We start from the raw sequence: 10360 nt of genomic DNA, 5'->3' as shown, positions 1-10360 counted from the left end.
ATTTGAACTCCTCTCCAGACGTTTTCTCTTCACCATGTAAGGAGCAAGGTGATGGGCTCAGATGAGCCACGGTAGAAGAAAAGGAAGTGAAGTTTTAGTCCAGGAGGTAGTCTCATGAGACACACCCACATCACCCCATGTTTTGTGCAGTCCTGTTTCCAGAACATGGGGAGGAAGAGGCCCAATTGGAGAAGCGATGTCAAGATCAGAGACCTAGGCTTTGTCATGGTGGTGAGAAGGCAAAAAAGCACAACGGGCTACAAAAACTCCCTTGGGCTTTTTCTCAAGTATGAAAAGGGTGTGATTACTGCAGACAGGAAAAGTATTTTAATTTCCAAGCTAAAGATGCACAGAAAGATATACATAGGAGAAGAAAGTAACCTGGGCTGCTGATTTATTCGGAAGTGCAGGAAGAGCAGGAGAGGAGAAACACTTTGAATATATATGTGTTAATGCATGGTTATGTGTGTTTTCCTGGACCAGGCAATGGGATGGCTTGAATTAGTCTCATTCAATGATGAATGCAAGTGCTACCCACTGTGTCCTGTGACTGTGACCTCACCTGGAAATAGGCTCCTTGCCAATGTGATGGAGTTGAGATTAGGTCACACTCAGGGCAGAGGGTGGCCTCTAGTACAGTCTAACTGATGTCTTTATAAGAAGATGAGAAGAGACACAGAGACAGACACAGGAAGAAAGAGGCCATGTGACAACAGAGACAAAGATTGGAGTGGCCACAAGGCGAGAAATGCCAGAGGTCGCCCACCTCACTTCCACACCTCTCACCTGGAAGTGGGAAGAGTGAACCCGTTCTCCCCTCTGAGCCTCATAGGAGCATGTCTTGCCACGCCTGGGTCTTGGACGTCTGGCTTCCAGAACTGTGAGACAAGACATTGCTGTTGTTTTAATCCAGACTGTTTATGGTTCTCTGATACAGTGGCCCTAATGCAAATGCTGAAGGAAATGTGAAAAAAAAAAAAGGGACATGGTTTTTACTCTTAAAGAGTCTGTAGCATGAGCAGAAAGATCATCTAGCTTATAGGGCTAGAAACAGGACATAGCAGCCGTTGAAAGGAGAAAGGTCAGTGTTGTTGTGTTCAGGTTATTGGTGAAGTTTGTGTGCTAAAACGTCTGATGAAGGTCTCACACGGCACTTAAATATTTGTAATTTTAGATTTATAGTATTTTGAAGCTGAAATAGACTTAAGAGAGTTTTCTGGCAGCTCATAAAATGTGTCCTAAGGAGAGTGGGGCTTCTATAGAGTTGCTCCGTCTCTGCCTCCCACCTCTGACGCCTGCCTCCACCGCTCCCCGGGCCTCCCTCCACGGCAGCTGTCCCCCTTTAACCTGGTCCATACACACAGACGTTCGCCTTGGAAGCACTGCCTATTTCATGCTGCTCATTTGACATGAAGCCGGCCTTCTCCCTCGCCTGTGATAACAGTGATTTTGTAAGCTTGGGTGGGACTCACAAATCATTTCATCTGTATCCTGCACAATCACAATGTCTCTTGCCATTAACAACCTCTTTTAACATGCTGTCTTTTTTTTTTTTTACCTTTTCTTTTCTTTTTAATTAATTATTTATTTAATTTGCAAGCAGCAAAACCTCACTCTGAAGTAGAAAATGATTTCTGTGGGGAGGATTGGCTAGCTTGATGAATTCTAAGAAAGACTTGAAACAAGATTTAAAAATGATCAGAATTGGGGGAAGCCAGGTGGCAAAAATGCTGTCTCATGAGGCATCCATTGAGGACAGCACAGCCATCACCACGAAAACTCATGTGACAGCTTAGAACACCGTGGCCACTCTCAGCCTGGAAACCACCCTCCACCACCGAATCCCTGTTACTAGTGTCCGGGAAGCCAGAGACAGTAGTGCGACCTCTGTCTGCAGCCACGCTGGGCTCCACAGACCAGCTCGGCAGCCTCCATCGTGGCGCATGCTCCCTGACAAAGGCACCTGCATGGTTAAGCCTGGCAAGAACATAGTCTCTGGTCTCTGCTGAGCTGCAAGAGAGCAGAAAATAGAGTGTTGCATGTCCAGTTAGAAGTGAGAGAAGTGGCGTGTTGGCCAACACTCCCTACTTGATTTTTGTTTTGTTTTTTGCTTTTTGCAAACTCAGTTAGCACTCGGCAGCCTGGGAGCTCATTGTCAGAGCTCAGCATAGATGATCTGTATCAGAGTATCACATAAAATTTTATTCAAAAATTTGATTCTTGTAACCCAGTGGCCCTGTCCAGTTGGCTCAGTTTGCAGACAGGAAAATATTGGGGGTGTCAAGTGACTCACTCAAAGTCACGCAGCTCCTTAGTGTGAGCCTGTCAATCAGCCCAGGGTTCCCTCCTGCTCTCCAAGGCAGCCAGGCTACATCCTACCTGACAGGCTGAGGAGGATGCTCCCAGGATCCCGAGCACATGCGTTTGGGGGAGGGTGAGATGATTCTAGCAGCCGCGAAGAGGAAAAGCCCCAGGAAATACCTGATGGTTTAGAGAGACAATTATCAATACCTGTTGAAGGATCACAGGTGAAAAATACATTGTGGATAGCATATAGCCATCTCTTGCCTTTTGAATTACATGTCAGTGTGTCCCCCTAGACTCTAAGGTAGGCACTCATGGAGAGGCATCAGAGAAAGGCTCAGACCCTTGTTACCTGATTGAGGACACTTCCAGGAGGGGTGAGCCCTGTGCTGAAAACCAAAGAAAGGCTTCCTTAGAAATAACTCAAAGTTCTGTGCCTTAGGGATTCAGATGCAAGGAGGCCAGGTATGAAGATCACTGGATCTGTGCTGTGCTTTGCAGATGGAAGGAGCCTCTCTGCTCTACAGGGAGCAGCCCTGTCTGAGCTCATATCTCCAGATGAAGCGTTGTTTGGAGGGTGATCCTAGGAGTTTGCTGTGCAGAACAAGACAGCAGCAGAGGCTGTCAGAGTCCTTCTGCTGCTTCTGCAGCAGGGCTTCCAGAACATACAGCGAGCTGCTGGAAGCCACAATGACGAAAGGAGGCCCCTAAGTGGTGGGAAAAACTGGTGCTTTAAATTAAATTGCAGAAGTATAAGAGAGTAGTTGTATGCATTTTTAATTAGTTACTTATCTTCTCAAAAAATGTAGACATTTATTTGTTTCTGCCATGCCTGCTAGCTAATACAGCAAACTTAAGTAAGGCAGGGAGTTCTAGAAAAGGACTGAAGAACTGACCCACAGCCATGGGTCACATGGCAATAACCACAGGGAGGTATGTTTCCAAATGTTAGAAGTGACAGGACGATTCAAAATGATGAAAAGTAGGTAAGTCATTATAATAGACAAAAAAGACATTTAAATCTTGTGAACAGACTATAATAATGCCATTGTAATATCTTATGTAATGTCAGTTTATATAAACTTGAACATCTAGCTTAAAGAAAGACACGAAGTCTCCAAAAATCAAATTCTAGGGGATAAAATTACAAAGTTGTGGAAGATTCTATGACATAAAAAGTAAAATTTCTTATTAATGCTTGTGCTTTTCCTACACAAGCAGGCCCTATTTTTCCAGCAAAAATATTTCATGGATAACTCAGATCTGGCCACAATGGCTGGCCTAAAAAGATATTCTCATTTCTTTTGGGCATGGTAAGTATAACAGAACCCTAGTGGTGTATAGAATCTACACTAGAGAAGAACAGGAATAAATAATACTATAGTCTCAGTGAGTTTAATAATGGTTACCAGTATAATCTCTAACAAATTTACTATTCTTTTAAACTTATTATAGGATAAGTTTGTAATCACCTGATAGATTCTTTTTGCCCACTGTACAGATAAAACCAATTAATCAAGACTGTGGTATTGCAGTAGAGAAAGAGTGTAGTGAATCAGGGCTAGCCAAGAGGAAGGACGGGAGATTATTACTCAAATCAGCATTCCCGAAAACTCAGAGGCTAGGGTGTTTATGGATAATTTGGTGGGCAGGGAGCTAGAGAATTGATGCTGCTGATTGGTCAAGGATGAAATCATAGAGGTGTGGAAAATGTTGCTGGTGTGCTGAGTCAGCCTCCGGCTGGGGGCCACGGGACCAGTTGAGTTATGACTCATGGATCCTGGTGGAGTCTGTTGGTCACCAGAGTGCCCAAATCTGAAAACCATCTCAAAGACCAATCTTAAATTTTGACAATAGTGATGTTATTTATAGGAACAATTAAGGAAAGTTAAAAATCTTGTAAACTCTGGAACAACAGCTGATTATCCTTTAACTACACCTATGTCTTGGCAGAGTTCAGACCTCTCCCATAATCCTAATCTTGTGGCCTTTCATCAGTCTACAAAGGCAGTTTCAGTCCTGAACAATAAAGGGGTCAATTGTAGGGAGATGCCATTATTATCCTTGCCTCAAATTAAACCGTAAACTAAACTCCTCCCATGTTAGCTTGGCCTGTGTCCAGGAAAAAGTGAGGACAGCCAGCCTGTGAGGCTCGGAGCAGGATAGAGTCAGCTGGTCTAGGCTTCTCTCACTCTTAGAATCTTTGAAAAAGCAGTTTCAAGTTTTACGTTCAGTTGTGAAATTTTAATATTTTGTGTCTATTTTAGCTGATATTTTTGCAGAGCTTAAAACACTTAAGACTGATTTATTAAACTTATATATTAATAAGATATGTAGAAATGCTAATGTTGCCAATCAATATCTTCACATCTGGGGAAATTTGTTTTGTTGAGTAGAGAAATTATCAGTAGTGTAAGCAATATGTAATTGTATTATAAATTTCACATGTAATTAGTCTTTGATAACAATTTAGTATATTCTTAACAGTCATAATTTTATAATTTAGCTTTAAAGTGAAAATTTGATAATTTTAATGTTCCTGGGTATTTTACAGTGGTTTTAAGGTTTTAGTATTATATGTAATGCTGGGTAAACACTCTCAAAATCTTTGTCTATATCAAATTCTCCTTAGAATACTCACATAGTTTGGCAATGTCCTCACCCAAAATCTCATCTTAAATTGTAATGCCCTTAATCCCCAACGTGTTAAGGGAGAGACCAGATGGAGGTAATTGAATCATAGGGAGGTTTCCTGCATGCTGTTCTGGTGATAGTGAGTGAATTCTTGGGAGACGTGATGGTTTTTTTTTTTTTTTTTCCCCTATGCAGGTTCCTCTTTAATGAAGGATATGAAACAAAAGCTATGCTTTGCTCTGGTATGGGAGGATTCATGCCAGTGCAGCAAGGTGCTGACACAGCCAATCTTACAAATGATGCTGGTTGTATCTCCTTTTTTAAAATTTTTATTTATTTTTTATTTTTTTATTGCATGTTAGGTTTGGGGGTACATGGAAGAACATGCAAGATTGTCGCATAGGTGCAGACATGGCAGTGTGATTTGCTACCTTCTTCCCCTTCACCTATATCTGGCATTTCTCCCCATGCTATCTTTGATGGTTTTCTAAGTGTTTGGTAGATCCTCCTGAACTCATTCTCCTTCCTGCAGCTTTGTGAAGAAGGTACCTTACATCCCCTTTGCCTTCTGCCATGATTGTATGTTTCTTGAGGCCTTTCCAGCCATGCTAAACTGTGAGTCAGTTAAACTTCTTTCGTTTATAACTTATCCAGTCTCAGGCAGTTCTATACAGCAGTTTGAAACAGATTAATACAAATACTTCCTAAGAGGTATCAAACATTTTAAGAGAGAGAAAGTGTTAAATTGCCATCTCTCAAAAAGGCTGATTGTTCAAAAAGTGTGTCAGAGAGCTCATTTTATTCCATTCTTTCCAGAATTGCATATTAGCATTCAAAATGTTACTAATCTCTTAAACTGAAAAATTATATTTTTGTTTTAATTTTGACTTTTTTGGTTATTAAGTGGAACAATTTTAACAGTTTTATTAACCATCTCTAATTCTTCTTTTCTAATAGGAAAGTTTTAATTAAGTTCCTATTGAATTTTAGCATTTTTTTTTCTTACCTTGCTTACATGGACTCTTTCCACAATAGTTTATTACTCCCTCTTATATATATTTGTTGCAGTTATTTCCCTCATTTGCAATTTTTTAAGCTAGGTTTGTGATTACTTTGACATGTTTCAATTCAAATTTATATTTATTTTTTCTTTGTATTTTGTATTGACTTGGATTGAAAAATGACTTTGATTTCAAGGTCAGATACGTAGGTTGAGCATTGTTAATCTGAAAGTCCAAAATCCAAAATGCTTCAAAACTTAAAACTTTTTGAGCTTCAACATGACATTACATGTAGAAAATTTCATACTTCACCCTCATGTGGGCTGTCACAGTCAAATCACAGTCAATATTTTATTTCATGAACAGAATTATTTTAAATATTGTATAAAATTACATTCAGGCTATGTGTGTAATGTGTTTATAAAACATAAATCAATTTCTATTTAGACTTGGGCACCTCCTTAAGATATCTTATGTATATGCAAATATCTCAAAATTAAAAAAGAAATATAAAATCTGAAACACTTCTGATCCCAATTGTTACGATTAATATTGAGTACCAAGGTTGGATTGAAGGATGCAAAGTATCATTACTGGGTGTGTCTGTGAGGGTGTTGCCAAAGGAGATTAACATTTGAGTCAGTGGGCTGGAAAAGGCAGACCCACCCTCAATTTGGGTGCACACCATCTAATCAGCTGCTGGCATGGATAGAATAAAGCAGGCAGACGTTGGAAGGGCTTGATTTGCTGAGTCTTCCAGCCTTCATCTTTCTCCTGTGCTAAATGCTTCCTGCCATCACACTTCAGACTCCAAGCTCTTCAGCTTTTGGACTCTTGGACTTACATCAGTTACTTGCCAGGGGCTTTCAGGCCTTCAGCCACAGACTGCAGGCTGCACTGTTGCCTTCCCTACTTTTGAGGTTTGGGGACTCGGGCTGGCTTTCTTGCTCCTCAACTTGCAGACGACCTATGGTGGGACTTCACCTTGTGACTGTGTGAGTCAGTTCTCCTAATAAACTCCCCTTCATGTATATACCTATTCTATTAGTCCTGTCCCCCTAAAGAATGCTGACTAGTATACCGAGCATTTTAGATAAGAACAATCCACCTGTATATTTTCCTATATGTATGTTTGTATTGTCTTGTTTTTTTTATACAAATATAAAATATATTAGAATTTACATATTTTTTATTACACTTTAAGTTCTGGGGTCCATATGCAGATCATGCAGGACTGTTACATAGGTATACACTTGCAATGGTGGATTGCTGCATCCATCCCCTTGTCATCTACATTAGGTATTTCTCCTAAAGTTATCCCTCCTCAATCTCCCCACCCCCAGCTATCCCTCCCTTAGCTCCCCCACCACCCAGCAGGCCCTGGTATGTGATGTTCCCCTCCCTGTGTTCAGGTGTTTTCATTGTTCAACACAAACCTGTGAGTGAGAACATGCAGTGTTTGGTTTTCTGTTCTTCTGTCAGTTTGCTGAGAATAATGCTTTCCAGATTCATCTATGTCTTCACAAAGAACATGAACTCATCCTTTTTTATGGCTGCATAGTATTCCATGGTGTATATGTGCCACATTTTCTTTATCCAGTCTATCATTGATGGACATTTGGGTTGGTTCCTGGTCTTTGCTATTGTAAGCAGTGCTGCAATGAACATATGTGTGCATATGTCTTTATAATAGAATGATTTATAATCCTTTGCATATATACCCAGTAACAGGATTGCTGGGTCAAATGGAATTTCTATTTCTAGATCCTTGAGGAATCTCCACACTGACTTCCACGGTGGTTGAACTAATTTACACTCCCACCAACAGTGTAAATGCATTCCTATTTCTCCATATCCTCTCTAGCAACTGTTGTCTCCAGATTTTTTAATGCCATTCTAACTGGTGTGAGATACCTTAATGTGGTTTTAATTTGTATTTCTCTAATGTCCAGTGATGATCAGCATTTTTTTATGTTTGTTGGCTGCATAAATGTCTTCTTTTTAAACATGTCTGTTCATATTCTTTGCCCACTTTTTGATGGTTTTTCTTTTCTTGTAAATTTGTTAAAGTTCTTTGTAGTTTCTGTATATTACCATTTTGACAGATGGATAGATTGCAAAAAATTTTTCCCATTCCGTTGATTGCTGGTTCACTCTAATGTTCGTTTCTTTTGCTGCTCTTTTAATGATGTACTCTAAAGATAGTTTTTTATTTCTAAGATGTCATCATTAACTAAGAAAGCAAACTCAACATCTGATTTGTATGTAATTGTATTTAACACCCTTAAGTGACTTTCTTGAATAACTCTACTCTTACTTTTTTTGTTGTTTTTTGAGACAAGGTCTTGCTCTGTCACCCAGGCTGAGTGCTGTGGTATCACCACGGCTCACTGAAGTCTCAACCTCCTAGGCTTAAGTGTTATTCAGCCTCCAGAGGAGCTGAGACCACAGGTGTGCCAACACATATAGATAATTTTCTTTTCTTTTTTTTTTCTTTTTCTAGAGACAGGGTCTCACTATGTGACTCAGGCTGGTCTCGAACTCCTGGCCTCAAGGGACCCTCCCACCTGAGTCTCCCAAAGTGCTGGATTACAGGTGTGAGCCACTGTGCTCAGCCTACTCTTACTGTATTTTATATATAATTATATTTAAAATAATGGCATTATTTTGAAGTATAAGGAAGACATGAAAAATGTAAAAAGCCTTGTAAGAAATAAGATTACAGATAAAGAGGGATTTAATATTGCTGGTAACCATCTCCTTCCTATACCAGCTGAGTGATGAGGTCAGAGAGTAAATCCAGTTAAATTGATATGAAAACACTATGCTATCTGGCGGGGATGTTATTTTTTTAAAAAACCTACAAGATTAGAATAGTAAACTAGCATGAGTCATGTGCAGCGGAAAAGATTAGTGTCTTTGCTGCCTTTTCAGCTAGACTGTCAAATGCTAATGGCCTCTATGTAGGACTGACCCACTCTGATCGATAGTTCGCAATAATCACATGTGGACCAAGTTAATAAAAATGGCCATATTTATGATCAAAATGATCCCCAGTTAGTGTTTCATTGTTTGCACATCTGAATATTCTGATACAGACTTTTTCTCTCCTGTTGTTTTAGACAATAACACCTAATTCAAGGAAACCTAGAGACAGGTAAGGAAAACATACTAAGAACACAGAAATCTCTGAATCCGGATACGGTGACTGAGTCCACAATGCATCCAACAGACCTGAAAATAAATGACAAGACAACGAAGTGTCACTGTTTCTTATTTGGTGTCCTATGGCTGAAAATGTGCAGTGTTTCTGATCTATGTATTTATGGGGGCATTTTAGGATAAAGAGAATCATGTAAGTTAGGACTTCCCTGACAGAGACATGATCTAGGATCAGTATCCTGGGATCTTCTCATCTCTACGCCTAACTCATGCCCAAGTCCCTGGAGGACACAGATACAGCCCTGAGGATTTGTCTGCGGGGCCCTCAGCACCCTTGAGAATTTACATTAGTGAGACAAATGGCGAATTCACTGCAGCCAAATGTTGCACATTTCATGATTAAAGACAAGTCTCCCAGACTGGGCTTCATTTATTTCCCCTGTAGTGAAATATGTGTGGATTTATATTTTTTCATTACTACATAAATGCAAGCAGTTTATAAAATGCTGAAGGAATTATCAAAGTTAAATCTCCCATTCTATGCCAATGAAAAGAATTTTCTTGTTGTTTCTTGCTTCGTAAAATCACAAAACACAATGATTTAATGAAAAAATCTATCGAATTACATTGTTTAAAAAGTGAAATTAATAGAATTTGGCACATCCGATCAATACCTCAGTTGGAGTTAAAGCCTTGCTTTCTACAAATAAAGGGTACAGTAGAAATGTGTACCACCAGTTTTCCCAATTTATTGATTAGTAATACAGATGGCACTGGATCATAATATCAAAGTCGTTTTGGTATAGGTAATTGTACTATGCATTTCCAGGTTAGCAGACCATTGAATACTTAAGTGCATACTAGATGCTAGCCACCATGGAGGAGCTGGGAATACGGTGGTAAACGAGAGTGCTGGAGCTCAGGGAACTTGCTATGATGTACGCCACCATCAGGGTCCCAGTAATTCCTGCCAGCTGGCATTCATGCCCTTGTGTAATCTCCTCCTCCTTTTGTGCACATGGAATGGACCTAATGACTACTTTCTTTCTCTTTCTCTCTTTTGCTTTCTTTCTCTCTCTCTCTCTTTTTCTTTCTTTCTTTTTTTTTTTTTTTTTTTGACAGAGTTTCTTTCTTGTTGCCCAGGCTGGAGTGCGTGGAATGGACATATAACTGCTTTCTTGCTTGCTTGCTTGTTTTCCTTCTTTCTTTCTTTCCTTCTTTCCCTTCCTTCCTTCTTTGTTTTCTTTCTTTCCCCTCCC

Source organism: Sapajus apella, unplaced genomic scaffold, assembly GCF_009761245.1.
Source record: "Sapajus apella isolate SASKATOON/1434 unplaced genomic scaffold, GSC_monkey_1.0 scaffold82, whole genome shotgun sequence".
NCBI classification, from domain to species: Eukaryota; Metazoa; Chordata; class Mammalia; order Primates; family Cebidae; genus Sapajus; species Sapajus apella.
This window is presented reverse-complemented; position numbering follows the sequence as displayed.